Source organism: Lissotriton vulgaris, chromosome 3_1 (assembly GCF_964263255.1).
Source record: "Lissotriton vulgaris chromosome 3_1, aLisVul1.2, whole genome shotgun sequence".
NCBI lineage: Eukaryota > Metazoa > Chordata > Amphibia > Caudata > Salamandridae > Lissotriton > Lissotriton vulgaris.
Window position 1 is genome coordinate 332510075 of NC_141689.1, and position 24714 is coordinate 332534788.

The following is a 24714-nucleotide window of genomic DNA, read 5'->3' on the forward strand; positions in this document are numbered from 1 at the left end:
ATCACCTTTACTGAATTGTTACCGCTCCCTACCCGACCTAAGGATATTTGGGGCCCGTTGGTCGGCTATCTGCTAGCCCAGGCTGATGATAGCGATGTTCCAGAGGGCGGACATGTTAGCGATTAGCTAAACTGTTAACAATTAAAAACGAGCAACGATGTCAGCCGGCGCATACACAATTCACTTTAATTGTCCCGGTATGTTACCCCACAGGTTACATTATGGGTCACTACCTTGCACAATACTCCCCCACATGCTGTCAATAGACACTGTATACGCAGACATTGTCGCTAGGCCCTCGCTCACTATACAGGTCCTACCGCCTTGCCGATTCCATACACCCTTATCACCATCCTTGACGATTCCCCGCAGTGACGCACATAGCCCTTATCCACCAGACGAATGCATACCACCGTGACTACTACGATATCAAAGTACGACAATAAAAGTCCATCGATACATAAGATGCTCTGTTGACCCGGAATTCCACTCCCAAGTGTGTCTGAGTGACCTCACAGTTTTGTTTAATGTTGGAAACTGATAAAAATGAAAAACTTGTTCTACTGCAGTGTATTCTCAGACATATTGGACATTTACCGACTGCTGCTATTGTGCGCCACCGGTCCTCCGGAATGCCGGTTAACAGGCTGTGTTATACCAACTACAACTTACTTATTAATTTGCACGCAACGCTGCCGGCCTCAGGGTTATAGGCGCATAAAGCAGTGTACTGTATAAACCATGCAATAAAGCAGTTTGAACACCCCAAAAAAAAAAAAAAAGCATTACATAAGCAAGGTGCCTATTATGTAACAATTAGTCTCATGAGACTCACAGGAATAGTTAGTAGAACCCACACCCGCTCAACATGAACAGAACACTAAGAAACTAGGAATATATTTTTAAGATTTATTAACATTAAAATCATATTTCAGTGTACGATATGAATAGCAGTTATAAACAAACCATATAGTGGCAATGACATTTGTGACTAGGCTGAGCTAGAGAAAATATTTTCAAATCATGGAAGTATTGTAGGGCTTGTCTACATCAATAACCCCAGACTCCCACTTTGCTCGACTCACTTATCTAATTTTGGCACCAAAAGGGGCCTACTTGAGGCTCTTAAATGGCCTACACCTAAGTACCTTTTCTGTAAAACAGAAGCAGTGTTCAATAACGAGACAGCTGCAAGGACTATGCTGTCCTCAAGCAAGCAGATAAGGCTGACAGAGGACTTGATGTGCTTTTTCCATAGGCTTCAACAAGAAAAGGTGTTCACAGCTACTGTTCGACCCTCCGCATTGAGTGTCTGGATCAAAATTACCATTGAATAGCGCTTTGTTCCAGTTTATATACTCAGTCTGAAATTGCCTAATATTGTTTTTAAAGAAACACTCAAAAAAAGCCCTTCTTGTTCTTCACCTACTTCTACTCTGTGAAACATTGTTTATTGATGAGAGAAGATCTACTGGCGGCGGGAGAGGAGGAAGACCGGAAAAGAGCCCGACTTGGCCCATGGAGGTTGGCTGTACCAGACAGTGTGTGGGGCAGGCGAATGGGGGACCTGTCGTGCTCAGATGAGCTAGAGATACGGGGTCAGGGAGGGCTTGTGGTTCGGTGGGCGGTAAGGCTTGCTCAAAAGGATGGGTGCCTGGCAATACACCTTGTGGCACAGGGAGGTGCAGGTACGAGTGGATGTAGGAGGCGTAGGAGGTAGAGGGGGTTAGGAGCAAGTGAGGTGCAATAGGCACCTGCTGCGTTGGGTTGAGAGTCGAATGACATGGAAGTGGCCGGTAAGATCCCAGTGTGGCTTGCTCCTGCTTAGGTCCCTTGACCTGCTTCATTCCTCTACCTGACTCTCCATCCAACTTGTGCCCAACTAGCTCCGGCCCTGCTCCCGACCTATCCCCAGACTGGTCTCTGCACAAGAATGGCAGTATTCCTTCTAAAACACATTTGAATCACAAGGCCCAAGGTGCAAGTGTTAATCCAAACTCTAGGGCCATAAAATTATCAGTGGATGGAACCTACCATAGTTATATTCTGTTTGATCCCAGGATACATACTTGTAAATATGTGTCCTGCAAGTCAATGGACTCCATCAACTCTTCCAGGTCCAGACTTAAGAGAATCTGAGCCAAAGACAGCATTTTCAACATTTTTGTGCAGAAGAAAGTATATGCAGCATGAAGGTTCCGAACGGGACGGAGGACCTCATCTTTCTTGGCAACAAGAAAAGATAAAGGGTTGCATCATTTGTCCTAATTTGTTCTCTGGACCAACTTAACAGCCCCACACACCAGAAGAGCCAGCAGCTCCTGATGCAAAATGTGAGCATGATAATTTTAGGTAACTGAAGGGATGGGATCAAAGGAGGGGGCAAATCCTGGAAAGGAAGAGTGCAGCCATACCCATCAATCTGCAAAAGCAAGCAGTCAAAAGTGTTGGGCTGCCAATGTGCCCAGTGATGGGACACCATATCTCCCACCAACATGCCACACGGGTGGCCTAAATGACTTACTAACAAGTTTTTTTTGGGTGCTGATGGTAGCTGGAGAGGAAAAGTATTACTGTCCAAGATTGCTACTGAAAATGACATGCCCCCTGTAGCTAGTTGGGAGGCTGCACAAGCTGTGAGGGCTGACCTTGAACTTGCAGTGCTGCACATTTAACTGAAATTAAGGGGAAGCTTTTGTCCCAGATCAGGATGTATCCTGTCAATGCTTGAACCGTTCCAAGGGAGAATCCACCATGTCAACGAAAAGGTAACAAATAGGGCATGTATATAAGCATCATGTGGACATCTCCTGAGAATCCAGTGGAGCATTTTCATGCATGGCCTCTGATGGCAATGGAAGAGATCATGGACTGTACCACTGTACCACTGAATAAACTAGAAATTTCAAGAGAGCAAGATTTGTTTCACCAAATCCTACTAATCTCCCACAACCTTTGCAAAATGGGCGGAAGATTCAGTATGACTAAATGTGCAATCTTCAACAAGGCATGAGAGTAGTGGGGTATGTTGCAAGACACATTCATGGAGTGAAGTGAAAAGCTCTCCAAAGACAAGACCACCTTCCCCATGATCTCAATTATCTATTCCCTGAAAGAAGGTGAAGGGGAAGTAGGAAAGGAGTTATGATTCTGCTTGGAGGAACAGTTCATCTCAAAAACAAGGATCGCCAGGGAGAGGGTGAGCCATCAGACAGAGCCCCCACACACTGGAGGATGGCATTGGGTGACCAGGAGATTCACAGTCATAGCAGAAGCAGGGCTGGCTCTCACCACTGGTATGGATTCCCCCAATTTCTTATTGAAGGGGTGGAATAGTTTAACTGTCTAAGAGGAGCGACCAAGTATTCACCAGCCTCTGTGCCAGCAGTGAAGAGTCTGGGGAGGTTGGTAATGGTGAGGTGGGGGCTTGACCGGGGGAGTTGATGGTCCACCTCTGTTCTGCCATAGTTTTTGTGAAAGACTATGTTTAACATAGGCACCGAAACTGCCTTATTAGCGGTCGCCGAGGAATCTCGAAGGGCGCTGGATCAGGGAGGATCAGTGGCAGTGATCCTCCTTGATCTAAGCGCCGCATTCGATACGGTCAGCTATGCCACCCTGCTGAACCGTCTCCGGGACATCGGGGTCTCTGGCGACGCTCTAAGGTGGTTCGGCTCCTTCCTGTCCGACCGATCATTCCAGATCTTTGATGGGGACGCAGTGTCAGCCAGCAGGCCCCTCAGCTGCGGAGTACCACAGGGCTCCTCTTTGAGCCCTGTGTTATTCAATGTCTACATGAGACCACTGGCTGCAATCGTCGAACCGTACGGCATCAAAATTGTGTCGTACGCCGACGACACTCAGCTAGTGGTATCATTGGCTCAAAAGAACATCAGTCACTCCCAAGGAGGCCTACTGAGCTGCCTAGAGGACATAAAGGAATGGATGACCAGCTCCTCCCTCAAATTAAATGGAGATAAAACAGAGCTCCTGCTTCTAGGCCCTGCCTCGCCAACACCTTTTATCTCCTTGTGGCCCCAAGCCTTGGGCACTCCCCCCACCCCCAAGGAAAGCGTCAAGAGCCTAGGAGTGTGGCTGGATAGCAAGCTGTCCTTCTCCACCCAGGCTACCAAACTGTCTGCCACCTGTTTCGGCATCCTAAAAATTCTAAGGAAGGTCCTTCCACTCTTGCCTCCAGAAGCCAGTAAAGTGGCAGTCCAAGGCCTGATCCAGTCCCGCCTTGACACAAACAATGCTCTATACGTGGGGGCTCCCGAGATGACCCTCAGGAAACTCCAGATAGTGCAAAACTGCGCAGCGCGCACCCTGTTAAAAATTCCTCGAGCTCAGGCAGCCAGATCCGCACTAAAAAGTCTTCACTGGCTGCCAGTCAAACACAGAGTGTCATTCAAGGCGTTGTGCATTGCACACCGAGCATTCTGGAAAACAGGACCTGCTATTAACAGCAAGCTCGTCATCCCCTACCACCCAAACAGGAACCTCCGCTCCTCTGAGGCCCTTCTGGCAGTGGTCCCCCGAGTAAAGAAAGCCAGAGCCGGTGGTAGGATGTTCTCGGTGAACACCGCCAAACTTTGGAACACCCTCCCCCTCTCACTCCGTTCCAACCCGGACCTGCTGTCATGCCGTAAAAACCTGAAGACCTTACTATTCACCAAAGTTTCCAAGCTATAATGTGTCACTTCACCGGTCCCTTCAATTCTTACCTCCCAGCGCTTGGACGCCCCCGGGCAGCAATCGCGCTCTATAAATCTATTTCCATTCCATTCCATTCCATTCCATTCCATTCCATTCCATTTGAATAGGATCAGAAACCAGGCCCAAAAGGCAATATTCACTATTAGTCAAAGACTTGTAAGGTGCCTACTCCATTAGCTATTCAGCCCTGTCTTTGAAACTGACCAATATAGCCTTAATCCTCAGAAAGTTTGTCCAAGAGTGCAAGGGATCTCAAGATCTAAAGGCAGCGCAGTAACTGGGAAGGGTTTCGGCGAATGGATTGGTTAAGCTGGACCCAGAGCAGCACTACGGGGAGTACCATCTGAGTCAATCGGAGTTGGAGCCACTGGCGGGGGCAAAGTATCCTCGAGGCCCTGAGGCACACTTGAAGGAGCTGGGTTGGAGTTTTTTTGAAAGTCAGCATAACCTGTGTTAAGGCAGCGATCTGCGCAGGGTCACTGCCAGGGGCTGGGAAAGTTTAAACAGTCATCAGGACCAGACCTGGACTGAATCTGGCACGGGCAACTCCACTAAGCCCAAACTCTGCAGTTAACGCTGAGTTAGGAGTCAAGGAATGAAGCCACTGAAAGTGAGGCTTTCCCCTGGAGCTAGAACAAAACTGGTTAGACGAAACATCCCATCTGTGCCTCTTGCGCATCTTTTTTGGAAGATCCGTCTATCCCTCAAAGGAAGGCCACTTCCAAGACCTGTCTGTAGAAGACAAGCCAGAGTGGAACCTGGCACAGAAGCCAGAACTATATAGCTTACCTCTGTGATTGTCCTGTGCCAAGAAAATCTTTCGTCTACAGCTCCTTTATGGTCTTCATGTGCATGAGACCACGCTTCATTCATGACTTGGCATCATGCATGGGACTCAACCGCCAAAGGAAGATGCTGTACGAGCCTGAGATCAACATCTGCCTGCACTGCTTAAGTGACAATGCTTAACCGCATCGCTGCTGCGGTGATTTTTGCGCTGTGCGGCTGTTTTCGATTAACCGCGGTACATGACGAGCTCAGCTCGTCATCCGCACACGTCACCCGTGGCTGATGACGAGCTGAGCTCGTCATCAGCATCGAAGGGGTTAAAGACTAACAACTTCAAGCAAGACATTTCCCCTACTGAACATGGTAAAAGTACATATTTTTGAACATTTCCCCAACACTCCAGCTCTGCGTAAAAGGGTGTGAAAAAAAGGACTGGTGTTGGTACAGCACCTTGTGTAACTTTGTGATTTTAAATCAGAGGTTTCTCCAGAGCCAAGATGGAACTTTGGTGAGAGGTATTGCAAACTTTCGAGATCTAACCAGGCACCTGGAGGAATATAAGAAGCAGGGGCTAGAATCTGCAAGTAGAAGTATACTCATAACTTCAGTTATAAGACCTGTACCTTGGCCAAGGAGTTTCTTTTCCTATTTGGGTCTGGTAGCACCCTCCTTTTGGTTTTATATTCAATTAAGAATTGCTTTTCAACTTTTATCAAGAAAAGAGCACAAACCTTACTTGTGACCACTAGTGCCTCAACACCGTTTCTATATTGAAAATGCTTATTTACTGTGGGTGAGTTGGTTGTATAGCTGCTGAGGGACTTATTAAGATTGTAGGACTTCTCAGCAACACTGTGTTACTCTACATGTTTTACCCTAGCTTGTTGTCCGTAGGGCTTAAAGTGGTAATACGCAAATAGCTGCCTCTCGGTTAAGATTGAGGAAGCTGATTAAAATTTCTAATCATGATAGTGTAAGGCAAGAGGAGACACTAAATACTGCTCAGACTCTGGTTGCAAGAGGCTACAGTCTGTTCCAGCTCCATCCCTGACCTGCTCTGTCTAGGGAAAAGCCGGTCGCAAGTATATTTGCCAGGTAACTAGATTCAAATTCCTATATGTCCCACTTACTCTGCTCAGCCTACAATGGCTCTTCGCTCATTTTTGGCCTGGCGTCAGGTCAGGAGGACAATGCTGGTGCCATTCAAACAGGACCCTGTAAATATCCTTGTCAATGCATTGAATGACATCCTGGAGTAGAAATCACTTGATGAAGAGCACAGATATTATAATTTACTGCCCTGCGTATAAATTTCCTGAACAGGGCGAGAAGGAGACCCGAGGACCACTGTTCAGTTCAGTTCAGTTCAATAAACTTTATTCGGTTAAAAACAGATAACCATAAAAGTAACAGACATAAAACAAATTACAATGATTACAATAATTACAATAATTACATCTCATGATTATTGGTGCAGTGAGGTAGATCAGTAGGAGGTCTAGGCCATTTCAATTAGCATTTGTTTCCTAAATTTAAAAACACTTTTTAAATAATTTAAAACCACAGTAACAGTTAAGACCGTGTCCATTTTCTGTACTTCTAAAAAAGCTGGGCGACATCTGGTTAAATTCATGTTTTTTAAAAAAGGGACAATAATTTTTCTACGGAAGGCACTATAAAATCTGCAGAAAAAAAGGATGTGAATATCAGATTGTTGTGACGTACCGTCACACAAACAGGTGGGCAAAGTGTGGTTCCATGAGTTCATGCATGGAAAAGACACTAATCTATAAAATATACAAAATCTAAAACGAGTTGAAAGAAAACGATCATAGTTAGTCATGGGCAGGGATAAATATGGCTGTACAGTGTTAGTCTCACAGAGAGTAGGAAGATGAGAGTGTACTGAGGGTTTCAAAATTTCCACTCTCTTCCTCTTATCCACAAGATGGTCCAGGCAGATGGTTTTTAGTGTATTCCTGGAAATGGTATCCATTGAGGTTGGGTCCGAATAATATGAATGTAATCCAATCTCGGTTAGAAAATGCTTTACATATCCCAGCCATTCCATTCTGTCCACATAGTCCAAACTGAGGGTGTCACGTAACAGGGCCCGGTTCATAACGCATTCATTAGTAGTCCATACCCTATGCCACAATAGGATAGGTTGAATTTTGATTAAGTCCGTTATATAAGGTTGGCCAAGTTCAGCGTGACAGTTGAATGTGGCAGCACACTGTGGAACTGCTAGGACTCCCCTCATAAATTTATTCTCTACCAGCTGGATTTGATCTACATTTGCATATCCACACAGACCTGAGCCATACATAGCCACAGACAAGCATGTAGCTTTATATATGGTTAACATTTCTTTTATCGGCTTCCTGCCCAATTTTCTGACAAAATTCTGTAGGGCCATGATCGTTTTCATGAATAAAAGAGTTCTAGCCTTAATTGCACTTGTCCAGGAACCTGACTCATGGAATAAAATGCCCAAATAAGAAAAGGTTGGGGTGTTATCCAATGGCACATTGTTTAAAAACATACGCTTCATCAATTTACCTGGTTTTGGGCCACAGTTCATTGTAAAAGTCTTACTACAGTTTACTAGTAGGTCCAGGTTCAACATAAATTTCTCAAAACTAACTAATAGTTTTTGCAGAGCACGAGGAGTGCGTGCCATGAGTACTGCGTCATCCGCATACATGAGCGCAGGGATTTCCCTCCTCCCCACCCTGGGCATATCCCTACACTCTTGCAGCAGGTGACGCTCGAGCCCATTAATATAAAGAAGAAATAAAAAAGGTGCCAATACGCAACCTTGCCGCACTCCACGACCTACACTAAATTGTCTGGAGCATTCTCCCCCCCTGCCGTAGCGAACAGAAGCTGTGGCTCCACTGTAGAGTTCCCTCAAGAAGCAAATGATGTTATTGTCCACTCCCAAACCTTTCATTATACCCCACAATTTAGAGTGTGATACACAATCGAACGCTGATGAGAGGTCGACAAAAGTAAAATACAAACGTTCAGATTTTATCCTTATATATTTGTGCTGCAAAAGCATTAGGTTTAAACCTTGCTCAATTGTGCCAATCCCTTTTTGAAAACCAAATTGCAAATCACTGATATCATTTTCCTCTGCCCAGCTTTGGAGTCTTGCCAACACAATACGTCCCAAAATTTTTACTGATGAGTCAAGAAGGGAGATTGGTCTGTAACAGGCACAACTATTCCTATCCCCCTTCTTGTAAATCGGGACAATGACAGAGGTGAACCAGGATTCTTTCAGACCCATTGAAAGAGCTGCATTAAAAAGTTGTACCAACATAGGCCCCCAGATTTCAGTATTAGCTTTAAATAGGTCTGCCGGAATCCCATCAGGTCCGGCAGCCTTACCGCCTTTGGTAGATCTCAAGGCTAGAAGTACTTCATCAAGTGTTACAACCAAGTTGCGCATCCAAACTAAAGTTAGGACCCCCACTATGGATGTCTTCCTGTGCCTTATAAAGGTTTGAAAAATGATCTACCCATTTATCCTCGTCTATTGCAATCTCGATTCGCGCCGTATGAGTTTCATATGGGAAAGGCGTGTTAATTACTTTCCAGAATGCAGCGGAATCTTTAGATTGCGAGGCCTCACAAAGGGAATCTATTGCCTCCTTATTTAGCGCGGTTTTCCTTACTTTCAGGGCCTGATTGTATGTGGACCTGCACTCTCTTATTTCGCCTATATCCCTGGGGCATCTGTGTACTGCCTGTTTTAGATTTTTCAGTGCCCTAGTGCATGCGTTGTTAAACCAACTCTGGGGTCCCTTACCTCTACGTTTTGCCTCCACCCGTAGGCTACTTTTTATGTTTATAGCTATTATTCCAAAATGCTCAATAATTTGATCATTAGTGGAGTTGTCACTCAGGCAAATCCTAAAACTATTTGAGCACACCTCCCAGAGTTCCTTAAAAAAGGTTGTGGGGATTACTTTGCTCCATTTAAGTGTGTACCCATTTTGTCTCCCAAGGACAACATCAACCGCTGTCTCAACTAGAGGCGCGGCCGTCGATGGGTCTGGGAACAAATCTACTACCTTAAGACATTGTGGAAGGTTGTCACTTATGGGTAATTGGATGTTCGTAACCCCCAACAGTCTGTGATTAAGATTACTGGAGGCAATGATGAAATCAATGGTTGTCGCTAAGCCTCTACCAACAAAGGTCGGTGCAAAGGGTGTGGGTTCTAGGGCAAATTCATTTGCGAACCCTAAATCAAACATGAATAATAATTCATTAAGCAGGTCCCCCATCAGAGTATGATCAAAATGTGTCAAATGCATATCTCTCTCTGTCATTAGGCCACATAGACCCTGATTCCCATTAGTACATAATGAACAATTAAAATCCCCCCCCCCATAAAATTATCAACTCCCTATCATTTTTATCTACCTCTAACTGAATTTCCTCCTTAAGCTGCTTCATGCTTCATTACAACCAGAATTTCATCTCTCGGGACATTATTATAGAAGTTAATAATTAACACCACGGCTCCTTTAAAATTCCTTAGGGTTATAAGCTGAAAATAACTGGAATATAAATGGCAATGAGCTTGTTTAATTTTAAGTTGATTTGAAACAAGCGTGGTCAATCCACCCTTGGCTCTACCAAAATGACCTCCAACAGCTGGTGTAAAAAAGGTTCTGTAACCATTTACATGGATTGATTCCTGAGTCCATGTTTCTTGCAAGGCCACCATGTCCTGGCCATTTATTACAGACTCCCAAGCTGGATTAGTAATTTTTTGCCTGAACACTGCTATATTCCAAACAGCAGTGCGCATGGATCATTCTTCATCTGGATCGGGCCATCTCCTATCTGTTCCCCACTCCTATTATTAACAACTATGACAGATTGCATCTGCTCCAGAGTGTCACTGTCGCATGGTGACAATCTGCCAGAAGTAAGGACCTTTTGTAGGGTGGGCAAATCTTGGGGTAACTCGCTCAAAGTCTCGGTACTTTTAGGGGGAACTATACCCTTAATAAGAGGGTGAAAAACTGGAGGAAATTTTTTTTTCCCAACCAGATTTTCTTGGGATATCTGAGCTTGCTGTCAATCAACCCCATCCAGACCAGAGAAAATCTGGAAGAGATTTTGGATAGGTAGATTATACATGTGTGGGAAGAATTCTCTGTTATTCCATGGTCTACCTTGTGGGGGGTTAGACTCCAGATATGGTGGATATTGATTATTTAAAGAGGGGTATTGATAATCTAGCGACTGATATCTGGGATAAAACACCTCCGGCCTTTGCATGTAAATATGGGGGTCCTGAGCATTTACATAAACAGGATTGCCCAGCAAAGGTGGTGGCCCCATTGAACCGGGCCTATCCCATGGTCTCACGTTTCTAGACCCCCGTTGTTGATGGGATGGCTTCTTAAATAGCTGCCTATTCCAGCCCTGTTTATTATGGTCTTTTGATGGTGCATAGGGATAGAAATAGGATAAAAGATGTGTGGAGATGGCATCGCAGCTACTGGCATCGAACCAATCTCCAATGTGCCTCACGGCCCTATAATCCTTAAAATTAATGATTATGACATCACCCCTTCTATCCTTAGGTCTAACTCCCACCCAATTGGCACGCCTTACACTTAGAATTTCACCATTGATGGATGCAGGCAACGGTCTGTTGTCTCGGAGCCAAAAGGTAACCTTGTTCCGTAAGGCAACGTGATCTTCCCATTTACCTGCAGGTAGTTCTGGGACCCCTGCCATTACAATAACGAAAGGGGCAGAATCTGGGGGTAAATCTATAGTGCGGCCCGTCTTTTCTAAGGCAATAGTTGGTGGATTTTCATTTCTCGGATTAGTTGTTAATGGATCCTTTCTAGCTCCCTGATTTTGAGGTCCCCCAGGTTTAAGGGTTTGATCTTTAATTACTGGGGCCGCCGGCTGAGTTATAGGCAATTGCGGTGTGGGAGTTAATAGCGTGATCGTGGGGCTACCCGATCTTCCCTTTTCTTGCACTGGTTTCTTTTTTAGCACAGATGCTGGTGCTTTAGTTGCTGGTGTTATAGGAGCTGATGTTATAGGGGGAGCTATTACTTTAGATTTTGCAGGTAGGTTAGTCTTTGCTATGGGATTCGTCTTAGCTTTTCCCGGGCCCTTTATTAGGTCATGTAAAAGTAGGGAATTCTGTTCAACCTTTTTCTCTATAATGTCTAAGTGTGTACACATCATGTTGGTCTTATCCAGAATCGGTTGCATCACACCCCTGATAAGTTCTACAATTTTGGCCATCATGGCCTCTTCACCTAATAAAGTTCGACCAGTTTGTGACTGTGGGGAATGAGCTGCCCCTTTCTTTATCTTCTGAGCTCGATTACACAGTGGCTCACCCCCCCCTTTTTTTGCTGGTTCTTATAGCAAGGGGGGAAATAGAAGACCTAGAGGATGACTCAATAGGAATTTTTGGGGAACCTGATAACCTACCATTATCATTCCCTGTAGGTGAGTCCAGTAGTGATGAGCTAGTTGGCATGCTAGACAAAAGATGCTTACTCATTGTAATGGGATCAAGAGGAAGATTATCAGTATTGTCTATAATCCCTGATTGTGAGAAATCAATAAGCATCACGGAGTCTGTAAGACGACTCAGTGAAGTTGCATCCCCCATTCCTCCCAAGTTGGGAGACCTCAACTCAGAGAATAGAGGTGCAGTTCCGGGCACACTCCCCCCTCCTTGTGTAGTTTTATGGCTTGCCTTACTTTGCTTCCCCCTCCGTCTCACTCGGGCTTTCTTGAATCTTCTAGGGGATTCTTTAGTTGCAGGATCATTTATTCCTGTAGAGGATATGCCCAGCCCTGTAGGGGCTTGAACATGAGGAATTTCATCATGCTGGCCCGCATGGACCATTGCTGTTACAATAGTTACTTTGCCTGCAGGGACCGGGTGTTCCTTTACCACGGGGATATCGGGAACAGTAACTGGGGGCTCTGGTGCAATAGTAATAGCAGGTGAATGTTCCAAGGAAGCCCTCCTGTTGCTGTTAATTTGCGCTACCTTCTTTATAAGAAAATTGTCCATAGTAACCACTTTAGTGGTCATAGTGGCTGATAGTTCCGAGCTCAATTAATACAAGATGTAATTGTGTAACAAATAGGATCTCACTCACGTAATTAGGAGCTACTCAGACGGGCAGTGAGCATTGATGGACGAAAAGGGTGTGGCCCCGGCCCGGCTCCTCGGTCCCCGGAGGGCCACAGAGGGCCCGCCCTTTGCCCGGGCTTAGCCCCGGGCGCTCCCGCAACGCGGGGGCTGGCTCGCTTTTCACAGCGCCTCCTGGCGCTGCAATGACGGCGTCAAGATGCGCCGCCGCATGGGCTGCTGGGTAAGCGAGTCCTCCGCTCGGCGGGCGCTATGGTGGTGAAAGCGGCGGCGGGAGGACTCGCTGTGTGAGCTGACCGGGACATGCGCTTGCCAGGTATCTGCCCCAAAAAGTTCTGCTGTGCGTAGTGGTGACCCGCTTCCACCGGGGCTGGCTCGCTTTTCACAGCGCCTCCTGGCGCTTCAATGACGGCGTCAAGATGCGCCGCCGCATGGGCTGCTGGGTAAGCGAGTCCTCCGCTCGGCGGCCGCTATGGTGGTGAAAGCGGCGGCGGGAGGACTCGCTGTGTGCGCTGACCGGGACGTGCGCTTGCCAGGTATCTGCCCCAAAAAGTTCTGCTGTGCGTAGTGGTGACCGAGGACCACTGAATTGAAGTGCCCTAAAATTCTTCCATAAGAAGTCAATCCAATGATCATATCAATAACAAGCATTTGCAATGCAATAGGTCTCGCATTTGCGAGAGTTTGAGCTATTGGCATTGTAAGTGTCAATGGGTTTTATTTATGTGTTTTGAAAACCTGCAAGTAGTGCGTAAACACACATTTTGTGCCTCTTTTACTGCCTGCTTTGCTACTCAAACAAGGACTATAAGTACAGTTACTGCCAGCCTTGCTTCTCAAACAATGACTATCAGTACAAATTAAGTGTTTATACACCGCTTGCAGATTCCAGATTTGTAAAACGCAACTTATCACACCTAAGGGTATCAAGGTGCTGGGAACCGTCGGGGAGATTAAGTGAGCTCTGGCCATTGCACCACACCTCTCCTATTGATAGACCAATAGTTGTCTGTGCCTCTTCTTGGGATTGGGTGGTAGCAGATCTTCGTGGGTGAAGCAGAAAGTGACAAGACTTCATTCATTTACCCCATCAGATTTTTTACAATTCAAAATGCTGCTCCAGAGGCATCATAAAACCAGTGCAAACCTCCAGAGGCTTATAGAGCAGAGAGAGACAGAGACATGAATCTCCTTTAACACCTTGGCTGCTAATGGTTTTCCCCTCCTGTGCTAACATTTTATGAATCCTTCTATTCATGACGAGCTCAGCTCGTCATCAGCACAGCTCAACTGTGCCTCATGACGAGCTGAGCTCGTCATGAGCATCGAAGGGGTTAAAGTGCTTGGCAGCCTAGATGACATCATATTAACTTGGAAGAACTTAAAGGAAGACTCATGAAAGGCCTGCATGAGTATGGTTTGAAGTGGTCCTCAATAACAGGCAGGTCTGCCACATTTCCAAGTAGGTAAAGTACATTATCTCAGAGGAAGCAGTTTATTTTATTCATGATAAGTCCCAGACCCTAATCTATACAATTTAGATCCCCTGGAGTGAAGAATCTAAGGAAATAAAAAGAAAACTTGGTTAAGGTGGTTGGAGTTCAGCCAGCTATAAGGAAAGTCCTAGCAATGGCATTGTTTGATGGCTTCACTTGCTGCAGTTGGTTCTGGTTGAACTCTGCTTGTAAACGTTTGGTTTGCAGGATCTTCATAAATTGAAAGTAGTTATATTTAGGTCTTGATGAGGGCTAAAGGTGTTGCAGAGACTAATGCTCTGGACTGCCAATGATATCTGCTGTGCTTAAGGCTTCTGAAGGAGCCTTGTTTGTTAGATGTGATGGTTCTTGGCTGGTGCATAGTCTTGAGTCCCTTTTTGGAGGTATCCAGGCCCTTTCCCTTTTATGAGCTTAGTGCATACTGTAGAGCATATTACATTTAATTATGGATTCCACTGAAATCCAGTGGGTCACTAGGAAGGTTGGCTTTTTTTTATTCCGGGTTCTCTGGGAATGCAACATGCTGTCAGACAACTCCACCCTGGAGGAAGGTCTATTCATCGAATCAGTGATGTCAAAGAATGCTGAAGGTTGTTTTCAGTGGGGCCATCTTGGATTGGGGTCCAATAACCACGCTGCCTTGAATAGGCCAATTAAGCCCGGAAGCAACGCCCACATTGACTGTGGCCTTGCTTGCAGCCCAAAATGAGTTTTTAGAACGACAGTTATCTATAATTACCACAGGTGATTAACATTTCCCTCCATTCATCAACATCCTCTGGTGTGTTCCTCTGGAGCCAGGACTGGACTGGAAACCAACATCAGCATTGGAAAAGATGTTCATACCAGCATCATACTATGGGAAGCGGGTACAAGAATGGGAGAAAGGGGCCTGGTTGGATCATGGCAGCCCATCCCACACTGAAAACAGCCCCCTAACTTGTAGCCTAATGGGGAAATGTCAGAGTGGCAGAATAGCCAGTCCATCCCTGCCAGGCCCAGCAGCTCGCTACCTGCTATCTTCAGGTAAGAGGCAGATGGGGCAGCCATTTTAAAATGTATAAAGCCAGGCAGCACTTCCCAGTCCCCATACGGAGGTCTGAACATAACAATAGCAGCACCCGAAGTGCCACATAGGCATAATTAATTTGTTTCCTTCAATTAACACTTATAGCGCAGCATTTACTAACTAATGAATTAATTGAATAGAAAACCATCTACAGTAAGTGGATCACGGGAAGGAATCTGCATTCCCTTTGTTTGCTGGAAGTTGGAAGGATTCATTTGCTTGCAATATGTGTCCAGCCCCTTTTACCATTCACAGTGGGCCATACTCACCACTTAGGTGCACCTCCTAATGGCAGTATTATACAGAATGCTAAATAGAAGGCATTCTTAAACCTGAATAAAATCAGACCCCATTTTACATTGTGTGTATATAAAACCCCAGCCCTTACATTGCTAGTTGAAAAAGTTTGCTTAATAGAACTGCTTGTCAAGTTGGCTCACTCCGTGCAAACGGCGTTTCCCCGTGTGCCAGCTCAGCTGTCAGCAGGAAATATTTTGCACTGAAAAGTCATGTCTTGTTTTGCTTTGAGACTAGAACTGAGAGGTTTTTGGACTTCGATATCTCCGCTCCAGGCCCGGGGTCTCACGCTGATTTACATCTCGATCATAAAGTGACTTATTTTCACAGAAATTTAAACAGGCATGTGATGTCCTTGGGTCCAGCTATCTTTCCAGCACAGCCAGTGGATTTCTGCTCATTGCCTCCTCGAGATGAAGCCTCTGGTGGCTTTTCTAATGATGGTAATCGTCCTACACAGCTCTCAGGGAATGCCCGCCTTCCACCATGCAGGCTGGCTAAGGATACTGCGAGCAGGGGACAGCTGTGGAGAATGTGCCCGGGAACTCTGCCCCATGTCCACCGAGTGCCCGGCTGGGTGTTTGACGAGTGTGGCTGCTGCCCCGTGTGTGGAAATGTGGAAGGGCAGAACTGTGACCTGGACATCGCCAACCCCTTCTATGGCAAGTGTGGCGAGAACCTTGAGTGCCGGCTGCACGCGGACGGCAACCAATGAAGTTCCCGAGCCCCAGTGCGCATGCACATCTCAAGAGGCTGCCTTTAGACTTATGGGAACAGATGCAGATTCAATTAGATGTCTGCAAAAAAAACAATCTCACGTGAGGCATGATCGACCTTGTGAAACAGGTGAACACAGTCCGCACCACAGGTACCTAAAAAGAGCATCTAATAAATAACAATGCAGAATAATATCAATAATTGTAAAAATGGTCAAACGCTGATTTCACACGCTGATGCTCTGGCTACAGCTGAGAAGCAGCCTCTTGTTTTTAGGACCTTGGCAAAAGGAGAGCGAGCCAGCTGGTGGCCACTGGTTGAAAGTCACTGTGAAGAATGGCGCTGCCTGCATGCGTCTGTTTTCTAAAATTGCCACAGCCCATGAAGCGGGCGCCGTGGCAATTACAAAATAAATAAATATGGAAAGCATGTGTTTTTAGAAAAACGTCATGGCCCACGAAGCTGGCGCTGTGGCGATTAAAAAAAGAAAAAAGCACACGTAGCCCCTAAAGGAAACAGACAAAGCCCTATAGCGCAATATAACTGTCGTTGGTCAGAGCTGCTTCCGATAAAAACGGAAGTGATGCATCGGACCAACAACCAATAGGGGAGCCCGGAAATTACAGTAATGTATGAATAAGCCAATTGCAAGAATCAAGCAAGTAGCAGGCAGGATTACCCTCGCTATACAGATAACCAGATGTCTCAGAGAGACAGCGCAAGCGCGCTGCCTACGCGAGACCTAAACTGTAAAAAGACCCCATTGGCACTAGCTCTTGCTTTAACAGCTGGAAAGTCTTTACAAGCAGCATATTAAAAGATACATGCATCACAAACAAGCATCTATTATTTCCCAACAAATTTCTCCATGAGAAATTAACTTTCTCTATGAATTTTATATACGGATAAGCAAGGAACATCTCTTATTTAGATTCCAGCCCCACATAAATCCAAAACCCTGAAGCAAGCACTTTATCTGGCTCCCTTAAATCACAACTGTCTGAGGTTCACCTAACCATTTGAGATTTCTCAGTCAAGCTCTACCAATACGTTTTGACACCAGTTTGTTTCCTCCCTTTCACATGTAGGCTCCCTTTGCTCATTTTTTTTTTTTTTTTTTTTTTTTTTGAAGACGTTTATTATTGTGAGAAAAAAAAAAGGTGCAGTACATATAGCTGAGCCTACAACCCTGCGGGCCGGCTGCAAGAAATCTGTGTATGGTAGGGACATAGTGTTACAGGGGAGGGCATTATGCATCTTCTCGCTCGTGGTCCGGCGTGCCTCTTCACTGGTGGAATATGTATACTCTTCACATTACGCACACAGTCAGTTCTAAAATTGACGTCTCATTTTTACATTTTTCTATAATTCAACCAGTAACTTTTTCAACATAAAACAGGGATGACCATATCAGTATTTCCCAGCGTGTCTGTGATGCCAGTGCCGCGCCACGTACCATCGGTGCGCACGGCACCAACGTCCCATCGACGTGTTAGGTATGCGCCGGTGGCGCATCAATGAAATGTGGGGTCAGTGGCTCGCTTATGTATGTAGCTGCAGAGCTGGTGCAGAACGGGTTCGGTGAGCGGTGGTGACCCCCCATCTGTCAAGTCAGTGTGCGGCGCGTGTGGCAGACGTATGCGTCGCCCCTGTTGTACCGTCGGTGGGTGTCACCCGCTCCCGTGTTCCCTGCCGAGTGTCCAGGCAGTGGTACTTGACCGCCGCTGTGTGGAGGTGGGTATTCACGCGGCTGGCATGGACAGGAGTGTGAAACTCTTAACTTGGGGTTGCGTGGGGGGGGTCGGACATGGGGGGGGAAGGGGGGGAAAGTGTACTCTAGGGGACCGGGTCAAGGCAGAGTTGCTAAGAGCAGTGTTCGATCTATTATGTGGTGGAGGGCCCTCGTGTGCGCGGCCGGTTGTTGGTCGTGGCATGTGTGTTGGGGGGGGTCAGTGCCGCGCACTCAGTTGGGGTGGCGGGGGTCATCGCGGCGTGTAGCCCCGTCTATGGTGTCGCCGCTCGCGGGGCTCCTGCCCTTCCCAGCTGTCTCTGCGCGAGTCCTCTGGCCTCGCCCTCCCCCCGCAGGGACCCCAGGATATCATCCCAGACGTGTGCGATCGGGAATTGCCTCAACCCCGCAATCTCCTCACCTCGCAGTGCCGTGCCCTCTGCTCTGGCCCAGTTGAGAAAGGATGTGTACCAGTGTGCGGGAGTCGGTGGATCTCTGCTTTTCCAGTGCCTGGTGAGTAGGCGCTTGGCCGTGATGAGGCCTAGGTCCCAGAACCGAGCCAGTGTTCTATTTTGTTTAGTCCTCTTGTACAGCCCAAGAACGCATGCCTCCCACGTGTTAGGTAGCCCCGGGCCTGTGCTGTGCGTCAGGAGCGATGTCACCTCCCCCCAGTATGTGGACAGAGTCGGGCAGCTCCAAAGCATATGCAGTACGTCAGCGTCTAGCAGGTCGCACCTGGGGCAGGCCGCTGTGTCTGTCGTGAAGTACTTATTTATTCTGTCTGGCGACAGGTATGCCTGATGCAGTATATACAGTTGTATAGTGCGGAATCGGGAGTTACGTGGGATGTTCACAGGGCTGGCTAGGACTAGCTTCCATTCTTTGTCTGTCCAATCCCTCCCCCGGTGGGCCGCCCACTTGTCTCTAATTGGTTGTGTGGACCGCTGAGTGTGTATGAGGAGCGCCTGCGCCAGCCAGTGTGTAATGTGTGATCCTCTGCCCATAACGTGTAGGTACTGGATCAAGTGATGGAGCGGTGGCTCCTCCTGGATGTCCCCCCAGGACTCCGTGTAGGCCCTCACCACTGACGCGTGGAGCAGGAATTGGCCTGGCGGCAGGCCAGTGCCCTCCGATAGTTCCGTAAAAGGAAGTAGGCCCCCATCCGTGTAGAGGTCTCCCATAGTCTCCACTCCGGCTGCGACCCAGGTTTCCATGCTGCGTGGCGACACCATCCCATTCCTCCGGGGGGTGCCCAGCAGGGGGAGGGCTGGAGCATACGGTTTGACGTTCCTTGTCAGCTTTAGGCAGCGAAGGAAACATTTGCGGGCTACGGCCATGTGCAGGGGCAGGGGTCGGGGACCTTTGGTCAGTGGGTGAAACAGGGCACACACCTGCGGGTGTGTCCATTGGTAGTCTGCGTTGGCGGTGTCGTCGAGGTGGGAGTCGCTAAGCCAGTATGTGACCCATTGCAGCTGTGCTGCCAGGTAATACAACTCCATATTGGGGACTGCCAGCCCCCCCTCTGCCGTCGGTGAGTACAGCTTCGCCAGGGCTACTCGCGGGCGCCCCGTGTTCCAGATCAGGCCTCGGAGCATCACCTCCAGGTCGCGGAAGATCCTTGTGGGGACATACAGTGGGATGTTTGCAAAGTGGTAGAGTAATCTCGGTAGCGCGATCATTTTGGACAGAGCGATCCGGCTAGGTACATTCAATGGCAAGGTCTTCCAGAAGTTCATCTGGGCCCTCAGCGAGGACACGGCACGGACCAGGTTGCCTTCCAGTATATTCTGCGGGTCTCGGTAAATGTGCAACCCGAGGTACTTGAACGTAGTCGGGTACCAGGTAAGCCGGGCGCCACCAAGGTGCACCTCGCATTCCTCCAGGTCCGGGCTGAAGGCGTATACTCCGGACTTGGTCCAATTGACTCTGAGGCCTGACACCTCTGCAAAGGTCTGGAATATGTCCGACAGTGTCGCTGGCACCGACGTGAGGTCACGCACATATAGTAATAGGTCGTCCGCGTATAGCGAGACCGTGTGCACCCCGTCAGCCAGCGGGATCCCCCATTCCACTCCCTTGTCCCTCAGTAGAGCCGCCAGGGGTTCCATTGCCAGGGAGAAGAGAAGGGGCGACAGAGGACAGCCTTGTCTGGTGCCTCTGCGCACCCGCACCGTCTCCGACAGCAGCCTGCCCGTCCGTACTCGGACGCTAGGTCGTTGGTATAGTAGCCCGACCATGTCCATGAAGGCATCCCCGACTTCTAGTTTGTCTAGCACCGCTCCCAAGTACGGCCACTCCACCGAGTCGAAGGCCTTCTCCAGGTCCAGGACGAGGCAGCCCGACCTCGGCCAGTGTATTGCGGCCGCCTCCTGGACTCGGAAAAGACGTCTCAGGTTACGGGAAGTGCTCCTCGTCGGCATGAACCCGTTCTGGTCTGTATGTACCAGTGCCGGGACCTCCAGGGTCAGGCGGCGGGCCAGCAGGGAGGTGAACACTTTGTAGTCTGTATTCAACATGGCTAGAGGCCTGTAGGACCCCATGCACGTGCCATCCTTATCTGGCTTCAACAGCGAAACCAGGTTCGCCTCGTTTAGGGAGTGCGGGAGCGCCGAGTCCTCAATCGCATGTGTATATAGTTTGAGCATCTCCGGGACCAGTACGTCCGAGCAGGCCTTGAAGAACTCGGCAGGCAGGCCATCAGGGCCGGGAGACTTGCCGTTGGACATTGCGAAGATGGCTTCTCGCAATTCCTCTTGGGTGAATGGACCCCCCAAGTCTTCCTGCTGCGCGTTCGCCAGGGAGGGCAGTTGGATGTCCGCAAGGAAACCTTCAATGGTGGCCGTTGAGACCCTCAGCTGTGACTTGTATAGGGCCTGGTAGTGCCCCACGAATGCCTGGTGTATCTTCCTTTGTGTGTATACGATCTCCCCTCCAGTTGTCCGAATAGCGGATACTGGTTCCGTGCGGGATTCCTGTTTGACCAGCCAAGCCAGCAATCTCCCCGGCTTGTCGCCATGTTGGTGGACCCGCGCCGAGTGGGCCGCGAAGTTGACGTGTTTCAGTCTCTCTAGTAGCGCAGTGTGTTCCTCTCGGGCCTCCCTCAGCCGGTCATCCGCGCCGATCACCGCCTCCCTTTCCCAGCGGAGCAGGTCCGCCTCCACCCTGCGTAGGTCCGCCTCTAACTGTTTTTGTATGCTCCCTTGTGTGCCCAGGCAGTGGCCCCTTATCACCACTTTGAATGCGTCCCACTCCACGCTTGGGGAGGACGCCGTGCCCGAGTTGTCGGTGAAGTACTGTGCCACTCGGGCCTGCAGGGCGTCTCTGAAGGGTGCGTCGAGCAGCAGGGCAGGCTGTAGCCGCCACGTGGGTATGGGCGGGTGTGGGCGCTCCCATGCTATTGCCATCGTGTGTGGGTTGTGATCTGAATGTGTCCGGCCGAGGTATTGCGACTCAGTAATGTGCGGCAGCATTTCCGTTGTCACCATGAATCTGTCCAGGCGGACATGTAGCGTGTGTGCCCCCGAGTAATATGAGTATATCCTGGTGTCTGGGTTGTGCGCGCGCCATGCATCCCTGAGGTCCCACTGTGTCGCCCACCTTGTGAACGCCTTTGCAGCCCCTAAAGATGCAGCATCTGGCCTGGGTGGGGTCGAGCGGTCCAGTACAGGGTCTAGCACTGTGTTGTAGTCACCTCCCAGTACCCAGGGGACTCCGTGCCAGGGTGCCAATCTTTCCGAAAGATGTGTCAGGAAGCTTCCCTGGTCTGTGTTTGGAGAGTAAATGGACGCCAGGACTACTGGCTGCCCGTCCATCCGGCCCTTCACCAGTACGTACCTCCCCCCCTGGTCCGTGATCACTTCAGACATTGTGAAGGGAGTGCCCGGCCTGACCCACAGTAGTGCCCCTCGGGCAAACGAGGAGTATTCTGTGGCGTACAGCTGACCCCTCCACCTGCGCCGCAGTGCAGCCACCTCCGCCCCACATAGGTGCGTCTCCTGCAGGAGCGCGATTTGTACCTGCTGTCTTTTCAGATAGGAAAATATCTGGTATCTGCGCGCGGGTGTGTGCATTCCCCTAATATTCCAGGTGCATATCTTAACCGAGGTCATACTAGCGGTGTGTACTCCTCCCCTTCTCTCGCACAAACAGCCGCTCCACCAGGGGCCCTCCCATCTCCACACTCAGCACCTCCATCCCCACTCCCCGTAGTACACTTTGCATTGTTCAGGTAAACATTAGGCGGGGAATAAACAATAACCAACATTAACCAACTGTGGGTGAGACCCACTGAAATACCAAAGGGGCAGTGGCGAAACGAGCCACCGTCCATAATCTCAAGTGAGAGGGACAACAGTTCCAGTCTAAGGGGCAGTGCGCATAAGCACGATCGAGGCTAAGAGGAAGTTAAGTCAGTTAAAGGGGTTCCAGTTCCAACCCCGAGCCTCAGGGTGCAGGCCATTCGCTGGCCACCGGCTGTTCACTGACACGCTACGTAGCTCTGGTCCCATGGGGGCCCGCCTGTGTGGACCCCGTCCTTTTGGGGCGAAGGGTCGCAGTCCTGCTCGAGCTCTCGGCCCCAGTCAGGGAGGGTACCCCCCCCCCAGGCCGCATCTGCAGGTGGTCAAGGATGAGCATGGGTCAAGGGGCAACCCCACCATCACCAGTCCCCTCAGCCTCCAGCGCCACTTGGGCAGTACTCACTGTGTCCGTGGTCTGCTGTCCATCCGGCAGGCAGGGGGGGGGGCGGAGCTCACTCCCGGCTGCACCTGGCGCTGGCCGCGCCTCAGCATCCCGTCGGCCATTGTCGCATCCCCCTCGCCTGGACGGTCACGTTCCAGACCGTTCTGTGGAGTTAGTGGACCAGGTCTGAGGTTTGCGGTGTGACCACCGGCAGTTCCACGGAGATCTGAGAGTTCGGGATCCCGTAGATGGCTTCGTCGTCGTCACTGGGCGCCGTCTGTTGGCCGTCCTCGGGTTGCGATTCCTGGGAGGGTGGGTTGCTGAGTTGGGAAACTTTCCGCAGCGCGTCGCGTTGTTCCTGGAGCATCTGATCCAACGGGGGAGAGTGTCGCGACCCTCCCTCTGCCCGCTGGGACTGTTGCGTGCCGTGCCTCCGGCGGTGTCGTGGGCCGCGTCGTTTGGGCCTTGTCTCGCCCCCACGATGGTTCTTGGGCGCCGCGTCCGTGCCTCCGTCAAGCCACTCGCTGACTTCCCCGGGGGTCCCGAAGAAGTACGTGTTGTCCCCTGCCACCACTCTCAGCTTTGCGGGGAAGAGCAGGGAGTATTTGAGGCCTGCAGTGCGCAACCTCCTCTTAACTTCCAGGAAGTCATGTCTCTGGCGTTGCACCTGGATGGTGTAGTCGGGGAAAAACATGATCGTCGCATTGTCGATGCGGATTTCACCCATCTTCCTGGCTTCCCGTAGCACTGTGTCGCGGTCCCTGTAATTCAGTATCCTGAAGAGCAGTGGCCTTGGGTTGGCGCCGGTCGTGTAGGGTCTGGTCGGCACCCGGTGTGCTCGTTCCACGACAAAGTGGGGCGAGAGCGTGCCTTCAGGCAACAGGGTCCGCAGCCAGTCTTCCACATGTTGTGCCGGGTGGTTCCCTTCCCATTTTTCCGGGACACCCACTAGCCTGATGTTGTTGCGTCTCGCCCTCCCTTCCGCATCTTCGGCCCTGTCTTCCAGGAACTCTACTCTGTTCAGGAGGTCCTGCACGTGCCTGTCCGTTTGGGTGACTTTGGGCTCTATCTCCTTCACTGCGCCTTCCAGGACCTTGGTTCGGTCGGACAGCTTCCTGTGGTCGTCTCTCAGGAGGGTTAGGTCCACGGCCACGCCGTCTATCTTGGTCTCTAGGGAGGTCCTGGTCTGCTGGAGCGATTGTTCCATCCGTTCGACGGCCGCCAGCACGCTGTCTAGCCTCGTGGCCAGCTGCTCGGCAGCCATTTTGTTGAGCTGTTTGTTCGTTTTCCCCTTCTGCAGGGCCCCACCAGTCCCGGTGCGGGTCCGCACCCCTCCTGACATGTGCCGTGGTGGACGACCAGTAGATTGTTTGTCCCCGCTTCTCTGGTGGCACCTCTGGGGTCACCCCGGCCCGAGTTGGTGGTACGTTGGTCTGGGGTCCACTCCCGACTGCGGCAGGTCTTCGCTCCTCCGTGGCCCCGCTCCGCCACGCAGGCCCCGGTGTAGCGGGTGTCTCAAGGGTCCGGGCGTCTCGCGTGAGGCCGGTCCCTCCTTCCTCCCCGCACGTGTGCCTGTGCAGAGGGGGGGGGGGGGGGGGGAGTCTGCAAATGTCCCTGCGTGTGCCTCCACTGCGGGGGGGGGGGTGTCCACTGTGCCGCCCGCCACCGATCCGTGGCGGCGTGATGAGTGTGGCTTCTCCGCCCCAGCCCCTCCGCGTGACTCACAATACGCGCTGCACAGCCCTCTCCGGCGCTCCGGAGGCAGCGTTACCGGGCTCGTGGCTGGGGTGTTGGGTGTTGGGGCTTCGTCTGGGCGGTGGTGGGTTGCTGGCGGCCCCCAGGGTGTACGGGCCGGGTGCGGTGGCAGATTGTGGGCGGCCTCTCCGCCCCGGTCCCTCCGTGGCAGTCCGTGAGCCTGTGACTCTCCGGGCAGCGCCTGGCGGCGTGCGGCGTCCCGGGGGCCTCCCGACTCCCCCCTCCTCACCGGGTCAAGCTGCGCTGCAGCGCGGATGCTGGGCTGCCGTGGTTTGCCGGCCGGGGCAGTGGTGACGAGGGT

General features: G+C 50.0%; 1 protein-coding gene across 3 annotated transcripts in view; it reads right to left on the minus strand.

Moving 5' to 3' along the window:
• The window catches only part of NADK2 (NAD kinase 2, mitochondrial), a 1068394-nt gene that overhangs the window by 379238 nt on the left and 664442 nt on the right, over positions 1–24714 (minus strand). The window lies entirely within an intron of this gene.